The sequence below is a fragment of the Cinclus cinclus genome, chromosome 2 (assembly GCF_963662255.1).
Source record: "Cinclus cinclus chromosome 2, bCinCin1.1, whole genome shotgun sequence".
Classification (NCBI taxonomy): domain Eukaryota; kingdom Metazoa; phylum Chordata; class Aves; order Passeriformes; family Cinclidae; genus Cinclus; species Cinclus cinclus.
Window position 1 is genome coordinate 34,170,227 of NC_085047.1, and position 14,519 is coordinate 34,184,745.

Here is a 14,519-nt window from a genome sequence, read left to right on the forward strand (position 1 = left end):
CATAAATGCACCATTCTCATTGTTGGAGAGAAGATGGGAACTCCATTTCATGTTAAGTTTATGGAGCACCTGTGCCCCCCCAGCTCATTTAAAAAATCTGACCCTTTAACATTATTGAGCTTTAGAATACTATTTTCCTAATCTCACCAGGCAATAGATGCTAAATTTCTTATCTTCTCCTTCCAATGACTATTGAATTAAAATTAAAATAATAACAATGTAGAATACCCATATAATGGTTAAAAAAGTGGTCATGGTGTAAACCTCTAGTGCCTATCCAAAATGAAGATTTGAACATTCCAGGGAATTCCATCAATATGGAATTCCAGAAAAACTTAAGAGGAAACTTAGTGTTTGTCCCAGAGCTACCTGAGCTATAATCAAACTGTAAGGAAGGAGTAAGTGAATGAAGAGTTCAAAGCATTTCACATGGCCACAGATACTAGGATTTTTCTGTAGCTGGGTTAAATTTCCTTTGAAAGACTTCTACACCAAGAAACCTGTGAAACCACTGTCTGCTCCTGGAACACAGACCAAAAGAAGTGTCAAAGACTTCACCATATTTAGTTGGAATAGTTGGACTATATTTCCTGGTCCCAGTGCAGACTCATATTTGGCTTTGTGATGAATTGAAATTATGTGAAATGCATGGCATTTGATCTAAGACAGAGTATGTGATGGATGCAGGAATATGAAATAGTCTATGACAGATGTGAAGCATTTGACAGGGAATAAAGGCTGTTCCATATTGCAAGAGGAAGGAAGCTTCTGCATTATTTCTCATTTAATGTCGTCATAGTTTAACTCCAGATGGCAACTATGCACCATGCAGCCACTGTGTCTACTCCTCCTCTAGGGAGATGAGAAGGATTGGAAAAATAGGTAAAATCTGTGAGTTCAGATAAGAAGTTTAAAATTGAAATTAAAAAACCCCTAATAATAATGATATATTGAAACAGCAAAATAATGATGATGATTATAATAACAATAATAACAAACAGGGAAAAAACAAAAGAAAAGACTGAAACCCAACCAAACAAGGAATGCATAATGCCACTGCTCAACCACTGCCCACTGCCCAGGTCATTCCCAGCAACAATTGGCCAACTCCTCCCAATTTATATACTGAGCATGATGTTCTATGGTCTGGAATATCCCTTTGGCCACTTTGGCTCAGCTGTCCTGGTCATGCTCCCTCACAGCCTCTTGTGTCCCTGTGCATGGGAAGCTGCATTTTGGGTTAGCACAACTTAGGAAAAACTAAAACATCAGTATGTTATCAACACTGTTTTCATACTAAATACAAACCCTACAGCACTATATCAGTAACTCAGGAATAAAATTAACTCTATCCCAGCAAAAAACAGGACATAAGCTGTCATGTTCTCCAGATTGTCCATCAGGTGTTTGATGCCATATTCAAGCTCTAGCAAATGACAAGAAGGAAGAATCTCACTGAGGAAAGGAATCAGATCAGAATCAAGAACTGGTGTTAGCAAGCAGCAGTGAGGAATACGTTTGCCCAGCATCAGAGCATCAGCATCACTCTGATGCTCTTCCATCAGAGTGGAAGGGTGGAGTTTTATGAATAATTACGGAAAAAATAATTTGAGGAAAACAAAATCTTAAAATTTCGTAGTAGAAAACTACAAGAGAGATTTCAGCTTGCGTGCAATGACAGAACAATATTAACATTGCTTCTTATATCTGTCAGCTTTAGCACTGCTCAGAGCACTGCAAATGTAACACATTTATGAAGCTTGTTTTCTAAGGTCAAGCTTCATATTTTCTTAACAGTTTATAAAATATACTCTCATTGAGAAACAATACAATGGAATTAATATTAAAAACATTAATATAACCATTCATATTTAAGAAGAAAAAGTGCTTCACTGCTTTTGGTCCTTTAAAGATAATGTTTTCCTGTATTTACTTCAAATACAATGTAATCACATAACTTCAGCACCTGCTGTCCAGAGTCCTAGTTGTTAGGTGAGATACAGACAAAAGCCTTGGTAAATACCTCATCTTTTCTATGCTCCTATTTTTTTACCTAGATATAAAACGAAGCAGCAGAAATTTCTTATCTTCTTAGTAGGGTGCTGTGAGTAATAACTAGCAAATGCCTGCAAGGTTCTAAGAACTTTAATCCTATTTACTGGAGAGGTCAAACTCTTGTGCTTCCAAGAGGAAACAAAGATTTTAAAATGTAGGAAAAACAGAGATTTGTTCCAGTGCATACATTAGTCCCGAAGACAGCCAGTTATCCTTTCAAGCTCATGGCAAAGAATTGTAATGTGTGGTAGGTAATGTGATACAACTTTATGTGAATTAAGATCAAGCAGTTTTTCAAAATCATTTGTTATTTAAACCCATGCTTCATTACAAGGCTGAACATGTCTATCTGCCTTTGCTCCAAGAAAATTCAATAGAATAAGGTCAGATCTAAAGGTGTGTCTGCTCTCAGTGAGGTCTATCTTATTTCCTTGAGAAAGACGCCCTGCTCTGTCAAAACCCCTCAGAGAACAAGTGGAATGGACACAGAAGTATATATACATTAATTAGCCCTCATTAATGCACATGATAACTTTAATTTTTTGTGCTAACCGGTTTTCACTGGGGCAACAAAAAAGGTCCAAAAGGTCACGTGGGAATGTATTGTAGGTCTGAGGCAGAGACCAATCCTCTTGTGTAACCCCATTAATTGACAAAATAATAGAATGGAGATTTTTCATGGAGTTACTAGTATACAGCAACTAAGTACCTCACAGTCAAAAGCTTAAGAGCAATGATATTGGTTGACTGAGAAACTTTGAATCAATAAAGTGTCCCAGTCATGCAACCTTTTCCCATACACTCAAGCTCAAGAAAATCCTTCCAAGTTAGCCTTCTAATGAATTTAATGTGTTCAAGCTACATATGAGCTATACGCAACCTAATGCTTAAATTAGGTTACGTAACTGTACTTAAAATGTATTATTTAACCTCAGCTGCAAGAGAACAGACTAGTAAAATGGTAGACAGTATTGTTTCTAGGCATTCACAACAGTTGTGGGGAACTGGCATCTCATCACTTTGGTTTATTTTAGCTTACGCAGAGCCCATCGGAAATGAAGAGCGAAAAACAGTCTGTAAGCAGTGTGTTCTTTTACATTGTTGTCATATTACATTGTGTCATTTCAGTTGATATTAAGAGTTGTCACATCATGTTAATGCTGCAAGTCAAGGAAATGGTAATGGGATGGGACACACCAGACACAGATACCAGGAGCTAAATCACAATTCATTTGCATGTACTCATTGACTTCGTTAGCTGATTGGTATCTCACCATGACCACAGCAGTCTTCCGAAAAATAGACATATTTTGCCTAAGTACATGTAATTCAAGTATTAGTACTGAGAAATTAGGCTACATATTGCAAAAATGCTAGTTTTAGAAAAGTGTATATAAATATATTTTTGAGTCTTAAACTCTGAGAGACTTTTTCTTAAAACAATATTTTCCTTAAGATAGCTTTTCATGTCAAATAAATCTAAGAGCTTTTAGCTTTTCTGCAAAGTATTTCATCAATGGGATGCTATAAAACTAGATGGAAAACACATTTATGAGTAAATACATTGATATTTTCAAACTCATCTGACTTTTTAAATTTCATTGACAGTTTGGAAAACAAATTTGTTGGATTTGGGACGTTTGTTAGTGGTTTGGTTTTGTTTGGTTATGGCTTGGGATTTTATTCTTTTTTAAGGGACAGTATTCTTAGCAAACATTAAGTCTTTCTGTGACAATACCAGAACCATTATTTCTGATACATACAACAAAATTTCTTAATTGTCTCAGTTCCCTTCTATGCAATAAATAATGCAAATGATCTTTTGTCCAGAGAGTTTAAATCCATTCTCAACACTGTGTTGACACTCAAGAGCAAGAAGATTCTTGAAACACTTCAATATGTGCTTACAAAGAAAATTTTATGTACTTTCTAAGAATAAAACTTCACGTAACTTGCAGGTTTAGGTATCTGAATCATCACTAGAAAAAAAATTGGTTTAAAAGGGGCCTAATACATCTGGCTAATATGAAAAGGACCCTGATATATTAACCTTCTTTGAGTGCTAGTCTTGAAAACAAAACAAAACAGAACAAATAAATCAAAGCAGAATAAAACAAACCAAAACATTAAAGGTTCCTGCATATCTTCTTATATTTCTGGTTTCCAAAAGGATAGGAATTTAGTGAGTCTAGAACTCACTAAAGTTACCATACTGTTTGAGCCATGTAGAATTGAGGATTTGATAGACTAACTCTGCAATGTCTGTACAATGAAGGCACTATCTTCAGGATCAGCCAGGCCACTGTACATGACATAATGTCACCATTTCCCTTAAGGGATTTCTCAAGAAAAAAATATCCAGTGGCAAAAAATAATTGACAACCAGATCTTCTGATAAACTTGATGGAAAGTCAGAAAAGACATTAAGGATACAGAAAGGGTTTATAGATATTTCACACAGATGGAGAACATGTTAGATATGATCTTATTTATACACGATTTTAGCTATAGCTGACATGCTAAGATTGTGTTACAGAATCAGATTTAGGTTTCTTTAAGCACTGGGTCTGTAGATCTTTGTAAAAGTGCTTGATTTTTAGCCAAATTACAGTTTCAAATTTAATGTTGGATGATAGTGCATACAACCTTATACATATAAAACATCTGGCACTGAAAGCCATAGTCTTGATTCAGTTCTGTTACTAACCATTAGATAAACAAGAGCGATAAGAGAATACTTCAGCAGTTACCAAAACACTGTGTTTCTCTAATTTTTTAATGTAATTTTGAAACTAGTTTAACTATGGGTCCCTTGGAAGGTTAATGTAGATGCATAAAAGATTTAGTTGTTAAACACAATGGTCAAAGTTGTCAAATCAATTCCATTTTTTTTTTTAAATCAGAACTGTTATAACATTGACATGTTTTTGTTGTATTCAAATAGGAAGTCTTTGAAAACCAACCATTGTCTGAAACATTTTTTTAGCAACAACATAATCTGACATTATGTCTTAGACTTGAGTCACTGTAGAAATTTAAACCTGTCATAAGATTAATTTATCCTGGCCACTACCTCTGTAACCTGGGGAGTATTAGCAATGTTTAGTTTAGTGGAGCTCTTTCTAATACCTGCTGGTCCTGAGCAGCTTTTTTACTCTCATATACAGTGGCATTGATTAAGTACACCAGCATGATAAAACTGTCCTCTCTTTAACTCCCTGTCTACTTGGGATTCTGACTCTTGGGCTTTGCCATCCTCATTGGAAAAGATCCAGCTTGAGCATAATGAAGCAGACTTCCCATTTTTGGGTTGGCCAAAGCATGCCCCTGAAGTGGAAGGTTTTGGCATTAATTCCTTCTGTCTTACAAAAATACCAAATTCATGGTGACAACCTTCTGGATGACCATTTTTGTCTTTATTTGCTATTAAAAAAAAACCAAAAAAAATCTCAGTAAATGCAGTTATTACTTGTTCTAAATATAAAGCTATTTCTATTAATTTTAGCCACTTCTTCAGTGAGTTTTTGTGTCTTTCTGCCTCAACTCTGTAGCGTACAGTGTAGAAGAGAGAGGGTGATCAACCAAACAAAGCAGTGAGGTATGCTGTGTCTGCTATATGATGGTCTCTTACAGAGTTTGGTACATGATGAGGAACAGGCTTTTTTTTTTTTAATTGATTTTATATAGGATAGAATCATAGAATCTAAGAATCATTTAGGTTGAAGCAGTCCCCTGTGATTAAGTCCAGCTCTTAACTAAGCCCTGCCAAGCCCACCACTAAAAAGTGTCCCTTTTTTCCACACCTACACATCTTCTGAATACCTCCAGGAATGGTGACTCCACTGCTGCCCTGAACAGCCTGTTATGGTGTTTGATGACCCTTTCAGGGAAGAAATTTTCCTTAATAACTACTTGTCCATATTTATGTTGGGTGTAAATGAATACTCAGGTGTGTTTTTGTGGCCATTTTTGATTTCCATAGTATTCCAACAGAAATTGAAATGTTTTTCGCCATTTTGGAAGTCAGAGTTTTGCAAAATAACCAGATGCTAAAAGATCAGTCCCACTGATATCACTGCTTACACACATTTCTTCAACTGATCTGAGGTGGATCAGGTACAACAGCAGAACAAAAGCACTTACTGTAAGCACACCCCAAAGCTGTGCTGAGGTGCCCAAGGCAGGATTGTTTTCCATATTGCTTCAACTGTCAGCAAAATGATTGACAAGAAGGTTTATCATCTTTCTTGAGCAAGTTCATCAGTGACTAACAGTCCTCTTGATAATCACTGAAATACTGCATCAAAACAATTTAGCTATTAATTTGTCAGATCAGAGCATTCTTCTGAGTCATAAGGCAAATTCATTTTATTTGAACATCAATAATGAAACAAGGAGAAGGGAAAGATCCAGGCTTAATAGAATACCTCATTATTCTATTCATATGGCTATAAATAGAACTTTTTCTCCTTCTATTGTTTAATTTTGTTATAATACTCAGATTTTAAATATCGTAGCATATATATATATATATATATATATATGTATATATAAACCCCAAACTAAAACCAAAACCTCCAAGCCTCCAAACACAACAGTTCTAGTCCTGCAATGTGTATGACTTAGGGGAGAAAGTCTTAGGGTTCTTGGGTACCATGTCTGATTTCAGGAGCTCCTGGTGAGGGGCTACTGATGAAAATCTGTTCAGGGAAGCCAGCAGAACTCAAAGGTACCCTCCCTTCCCCAGTTGATGTTAACAGCCAGTTTATGAATTCTTCAGTGAGCAGATGATTTCCTTAGCACATTTGGGGTGGATATATACAGAAGACTTCAAAAAAAGCCACATCACACTGATCTCTGCTATTTCACAGCAGCAGCAGCAGCTCTACCCCGTGACCTATCCTCTCTCATCTTGTATCCCAAGTGCATGTCTGTGCATGATGTTAGTTAATAGAAATGACTCAAGAGACTCCTAACTTGCCTCATATAAGTGAAATATCCAATCTGTGCATGCAATTCCTGGTTCTTCATCTCTAGTAATGGGCTTGCCCCTTAAAGGACCAGAAGAGAAGTGGGTCCTGTAATCAGAGAGAGCTGTCATCTGTGTTACATACCTTAGACTCAATTAATGGCATGCCAAGTGCCCCTTGCTTTGTCAGACATGTCTGCTCCTACTGCCCGAGAGCTCTTACAGATAATTGATTCTGGCACTTCTATTACTACCCAGAAACACAAGGGCATATTTTTTACATTCACTCACTCAGTAGTTAGAGAATAATGGTCTTCCTACAGGATAATTCTTGCACTACCTAATTGTGCCTTTGCTGAGAATGTGTGCAGACATCACACTCCAATAACATGGTGATGAGTGCAACATAAAAGTGATAGATTCAGAATGCTTCTTGTTTCAACTTTCTTGTTTTTATACATCTGCCTGTGCTCCCTATTCAGTCAATGAGACAGCCTTTAAATTAAAGAAATTCCTAATACTCCAGCATCTAGGAAAAAAGGAATTTGTTATTCATCTGATATAGTCTTCCTTTTTTTTTAATCTTTCCTTTATGCATTTTTTTTGCTTGTAACTAAACATGGATGAGAGCTAGCTTGAAAATTACAAAATGTCATCGATGTCACAAAGAAATAAAGAAAATTATGTATGTGCATTTGTAAGTGGTTTCATCACAGAATATTTGTGGGATGCAGAGGTAAAAGTAGACACAAAAATTCCACATTTGGTATTATTGTTCCTGATTGCCCAGCCCAGATATGTGCTTGCACACAGAAAAATGCCTGTGCTATGAGAATTAATGAAATGGGAAAGAATTGGAAGAGATGGATTTTCAGTATGTGTGTATAGGTAAATGCTCCAACATGTACTTAATTTTCCTGCCAGTTCCTTAAGACTAAAAACTTATGAATATAAATTTTATCAGTGACTTTTCTGTGATGCAGTGGAAGGAAGAACTAACAGCGTCATATTTGAACAATGCAAACTTAAATCAAAAATTATTTTTCAAAGCTGATAGGCCAAATATTCACAAAAATCTTATTAAATTACAACTGAAAATGTACATGCAGACAACGAGCTGCCCATGTGTCCACAAAGATTCGTTTATACTCCTTTTCTCTTATTATCTGTAGGCACAAGCCTGTTTGCTCATAAATAATTAAATATGGGTCAAATTCACAGTATCAGGAACGTGACTATGCTGAGACATTTAGTCCTTACTGGGATCTGCTGCCTTGTGCCTCTATCTAAGTTCAGCATGCGCTGCTCTTTCAATACTTCAGCTTGAGAGGCTGAATTCAAACCATCACAATTCAGATTTATATGAGGGCAGAGGACTGGGAAGAGTTTGAATAGTGGAAATGGCTACTGAATCCTCCTCTTCAGCTATCTAAGCAAAACCAAGCAACAACTAATTTTTTAAGTTTATCTGGATGAAGCAAGCCCCTTTGGTGTTTCAAGAGCATAAAAATCTCAAACTGCTTGAAAATACTGGTCCATCTCCAAAAGATGGGCTGAAGCATACTTGCTTGAGCTGTCAGAAATCTTTCAGTGGAGTTGTTTGAAATGTGAGATGAATAAGATCAGAGGCATATGGAAGTTACTTTAAATCATTTGAGTAGGTGGTTCTCTCTCACTTGGGCTAATTGTATGAGCCTCACTGCTGCCCTGCTACCTTGGCCTCACAGGCTCCTTTTTTTCTCCCTTTTGTCCCTTAGAGAGAATGGCAGAAGGAGGTGTTGTGGCAGCCTGAGTACTTCCAGGGGATGGGGCCATAAAGGGAACTGTGTGTGCAGGGCATGGGCAGAAACACAATGTTACAAGAAAATTCCTCATGGAGTTCTCTTCTCTCTCCCAACATCCCTGAACTTGGATATCTTGGATATCAGAACTGCTGGGTAGGAATCACAGAAAGGAAATCACTCCTACAGCGAGACAAGAGAAAATTATACCTGCATAGCCACATATATTGTGCATTTTGTTTGTGGATAGCTGTTTTTTAATACTGAGGGCATTTATGTCTGTTGGTAATTAGAGATATTTATGACATGCATTAACAGTAACTCTCCACATTGCCTTTTTGGAAACATGTGAATTCATGTTAATGGCTTGAGTTTGCTGCCAATTTACAGGTAAACACTTACTGCTCTAATACAGCACTTACTCATTTGTTCTTCCTATTTTTAATTATATATATATATATATATATATCTCTGCCTGAGATCCAGAAATTACTTACTCCATCACCCATGCTGCTTCTCCTACTTAAAGACGTAAATGTGTTCCAATTGTACAAGATATTTAGCATATGCTTAATTTTAAATGTATGAGTACTCCCACTAAGGTAAATGGGAGTGCAGCTAAGAGTTAGGCTCACACTTAAATTGCTTATTCAGAGCTAAGAGAGCACAGCCTTGGCTTCCTGAATCCTGCGCTGTCCAGGGTTGTTTTGCCTCATGAGTTAGTGACGTGTTTTTTTTAAAATCCTCCATTGAACATCATCCTGACAGGTTCTCTCACTTCTCTCTTGTTTTCCCCAGGTGTCAAGCATCTCATTTACCTGCTTGCAAGTGTTTTTTTCTAATGTAGCTCTGAGTGAATAATCATTCTTGGAGTGTTCAGGCCAGCACTCATCTGCATGAGCATGACACTAGCTGGTGATCCAGCTGTCATCCTCAAATTGCAATGTGTTGCAGTGTGGGTTTTACACAGTGAAGTACAATCTATCAAAACAGTGCTTTTCTCTGCTTTTTATATTTTTACAACAGCGGATGTTTTTGATGATGGTTTTAAGGACAGTGAGGCCAGTAAAAGTCATCAATGTAGTCTATCATAATGTTCGCAGAATCATAGAATGGTTTGTCCAAATCATCTAGATTTAACCCCAGTGCCATGGGCAAGGACATCTTTTACTAGACCAGTTTGTTCAGAACCCCACCCAACCTGGCCTTGAACATTTCCAGGGATGGGGCATCCACAGATTATTTGGGCAGCCTGTTCCAGGGTCTCACCACTCCCACAATAATAATTTTCTTCCTGATATGCAGTCGATACCTACCCTCTTTCAGTTTGAAGCCATTCCCCCTTGTCGTGTCCCTGCACACCCTTGTATGTTCTGCACACACACATCTGAAGCCTCAAAAAACACAGTCAGACAATGCAATCCTTATTTTGGGAAACTTGACCCCAAACTGTTTTCTAATTCCCCAGAGACTTTACCCTTCATGAAATCTGACTGTTTCAGAGACCCAGGCAGCAAAAAATTCTCCTATTGCCTTGAATGTTTGTTCTGTGAGGGTCAAAGCATTTGTGCACTGTCTTGTACAACCCTCATAATACAGAAGGATTTCTATAAAAACTGGCCATTTACTCACATTTAAAAATGAAAAATATAATCCGAACACCTGAAAGACCATTTGTCTAACCCTTCTCTCTTTTCCTTCATGCTTTTCAATTATATTCTCTTTACTATTTTTGGAGTAGGGAATTCTCTTTTATGGTGTTTTTATATGGGACAGATAATAAGCACTCTCTTTTAAAAAGCAGCTTTCTCTTCCATAATACATGGCCCTTTCCACAAAATCAAAACAATTACAGATGTGCATGTTTTTTTATTTTTTACAGCTTTTCACCTGCAGAGATAATTCTTGCTATAATATTCACAATATTATGCTTCTTAACACACTTGCCTGTTAAAAAAAATCTTTAATAAAAGCAAAAGATTCAACATCTCTAAGGAAACAATAAAAAAACCCTTCAAAATTTCTTGATCTACAAAAAATAAATAGTCACTGAAAGAAAGGAGTCATCTTGGAGGTAATGACAGCAGATAAGGAAGAAGGATTATCAGGTAACATATTTATGTCTGAAAACATCAATTCCTGTTTTACTTCTGCAGGTAATCTTTTACATTAAATAGTATTTCAGCAACTTCTTGTTTTCTTTACAATTGTTTTCCAAAGACTATTAACAATATAAAGAAAACAACATTCTTCAAACTACTCCATGTGTTGAATAGGAATGGACCCAAACAGAAAGAAAGAACACTTTTTGCTTGTTGGGAAACTCTCACTGCTAAAGCAGTTTTTTGGAAGAGAAATCTCATTTGGAAGAGTAGTTACCAATCCCTCCAAACAATATGCCATGTTTCTGGCTGCGCCAGGGTTAATTTTGTCAGCAGGCAGGAGCAGCAGCGCCAGGACCGTGGGGTTATCCAGGGGGGAACCTCTCGCAGTGTTAAAGGGGCACAGAGGGTCAGGAGTCACCTTCTCCAGGGTTTTTCAGGGAATGTGCTTGGGCGGTGCTGTGCTTCGCATCCGGAACGAGTATGAACTGCTTGCTTCTGCTGTACACTCTTAGTATTGCTCTTGCTGCTCTCTTCCTTATTTCATTGCTGTTTCTAATAAATTGTCCTTGTCTCAGCCGGTGATCTTTACCTTTTTGTGCCTCCAGTTCTCCCCTCCAGCTGCTGCAGAGGGAGGGGAGGAGGGAGAGAGCAGCATGTTGTCTGAGGTGTTTCAGTGGAAATACTGAACTGAGGAATTCCATTCCTAAACCATGACATTCACTGAGATCCCATGGCCCAAAGGCATCCAGGCAAGCAGAGAAGCAGGGTAAGTGGAGCAAACAAACCATGGCTGAAGAATGAAGAAATTTTTTTACAGCTAATGTAACCATTGAAGGGTTTACACTTAAAAAGCATGGATTTCATGACGTCAGGGATTCCAAGAATATTTGAGGTTGAAATTTTTGAAAGTCAAATCACCTATTGTCATCACCCTTTGGTAAAGAAAGAAAAAAAAAACCCATCTCTTCTCCATTTAATCAATTGATCACCTTTCATTTTAAATATGCACAGATGGACACAATTGAAAGTCACAGTAAGAGAAATTGTGTAAAAATAGTATGCTCAATAGCTGGATAAATGGCTATCTGATGCATGAAAACATCACCTACTGAGTAGTCTGCAGGTTCAAATTTTAACAGAAAGGCATAAATGCAAGAGTCAATACTTTTTACTTAAGTATATACAAAATGATCATTCATTACAGCAACAGTGAATAGTCCTCATGCCCTTAACACATATCTTCTCTAAAAACTCTCTGCTTAGCTGGTGAAGAATTCAAGATCTGTATTTATTGATCAAGATAGCCATTTCTTTACAGCAACTGGATTCTGGAAAAATGCTTTATTAGGATTTAAATGTTGGCTACAGGTTGCTCTGGGATCTAAGACAGCGTGTATTTTTGAGTACTTCACCTGCCGTAAACAACCTTCAGATCTGTAGACAAAAACTATTATCTTATTGCACTTGATTTACAGAGCTATTAAAAGTGGTTCTGTATTTAGCAGGAGGCCCTCTTGCAGCACAAGAACCTGCTTCACCTACCTGACATCAATCAGAGGGAGCTAATAATGATCATAATGCCAGTCTAGTGACTCAGAGGATGGTGGTATGGTCAAACTCTGGGAAGATGAGGGGCTCATGATCACCACTGTTTGTACTCCCACTCCTATCAATTCAACCTGTGTTTTAGTGAAGCATATTCCCTTTTTGCATAATAGGTGCTAAAAGTGGAAATGAACTACAGTGGAATGATGATTAGCAGCTTGCAGCTCATTCACATAGCATACAATTCCTATTCTTCCTTAGACAAAGGATTTATAGCATCTGATTTATCCACAGGTTGAGGCTTGCAGCTGGGACAGGCACAGCCTATCCACTGAAATCAGTAAGAAAACAATATATCAGGTTTGCAGGAAAGTGCCTTATAAATTGGCTTTTATAGGCATTTCTTACTTGATTGTGTTCTCCTCATACACAACTGGCCAGAGCTTTGAAATAAAAAGACAGGTAAAGGCAAGCAGTCCTCATTATAGTTACTAAAATAAATAATCTATTTACTCAATGACAAAAATCCAAATCAATTTATGGTTTCTTATTCCAATTCTGTGTGGTACTACATCCCTTCAGGGTAGACAGTTAGCCCAGGTGAAAGACACGTTGAACAGTTCTTTCCTGATCAGAAACAATTGAAATCTACCACTTGTGGAATATGCAATAATTCCACAATTAGGATTAAATTCTACAAGAAGGAAATCTGTACCCAAAATCTTCACCTACTCAACTCCATGAGTGGCCAAACACAGAATAAAATTTTGGACAAGAGTGCAATCAGAAAAGCAGAGACTAAAAACTATCAGAAAATCTCAGAATATGTGCAAGAGAAGAAAAAATTTCAGTGTGAAAAATATGTGGTTTTCCAGTGCATTGATTCTCATTTTTTCTGTCTGCACATTTGTTTTCATTCCATGTAGAAAGAGTGGTCAAATATTTACAAAAAATAAATATTAAAATTGCAAGTGGAACCATTGTGACAAACACTCATGCAAATGTATTTGTGGTTGAATAGATTGTGCCTTTTTACTGTCAACGATGAAAGCAAAACCCTGTGACTTATTTAATAAATCTCTGCTAGGTGTCTAGATGGAGTTTAACACAGTGAGCACAGGATATTTGAGGCGTGTAATTGTGCACAGAAAAAGAAAAAAATCCCCAAATATATGGGGGAAAAAAGCAAAGAAAACTCAACTATTTGAAGATAGTGTTATTTAGATAGACAAAGATAAATTTGTCAGATAAAATATTTATGGAGACTTTTTAAAAATCTTATTTTCATCCTGACCAAAGAACATAATAACTGAACTGTGTACAACTGAGACATAATGAAATGGCTTTCCTTAGATATCCAAAACTTATACAAACTTATTTAATATTTTATAATCCCAGTATGACATTTCATGAGATCAGGCTGACAGCCTTTGACAAAGAACAAATATAGAGCAAAGAAGAAATGCACTAAAGAAATTAAAAATGAGGAAAAGTTCTGAAGTAAAAAGTAGTGTATTTTTCCTTTTGAATGATTTTGTTTGAACACATAGAAAACAAAACAAATATTTAAATGAAGACAACAGTAAATGATAATCACATTTCAAAGAGGATGGGACCCAATCTTATCAAAGGTTGAAATAAGTTTGCATGTCATCTAAATCAGATCATTCCCTCATGACAGAAGTAAACCACCAAGAAAGAATAAAGGACTTCACTATTCTATTCCAACAGACCTTTGTAATATGTGTTTAAAAGTAAAATAAAATATTAAATTAAATAATAGAATAAAATAAAAAATAGAATGAAAAAATAAAATAAAATAAAATTAACCAGAACAAAATAAAAAACTCTTTTTTTTTTTTTTTTTTTTTTTTTTTTTTTTAGTAATGTGATTCTCCATAACTCCAGGATGAGTTTCCATGTTATTCTTCTGGCTAGATGTCCTGAAGAATTTCTCTGTGCATGTTGATGAACTCTGATTCAAGTCTGATCAAAACTCAGCTGCTTCTTTGGGATCATGGATTCTTAAGAAGATTTTAAAAGTCATTTTTTATATACATATTT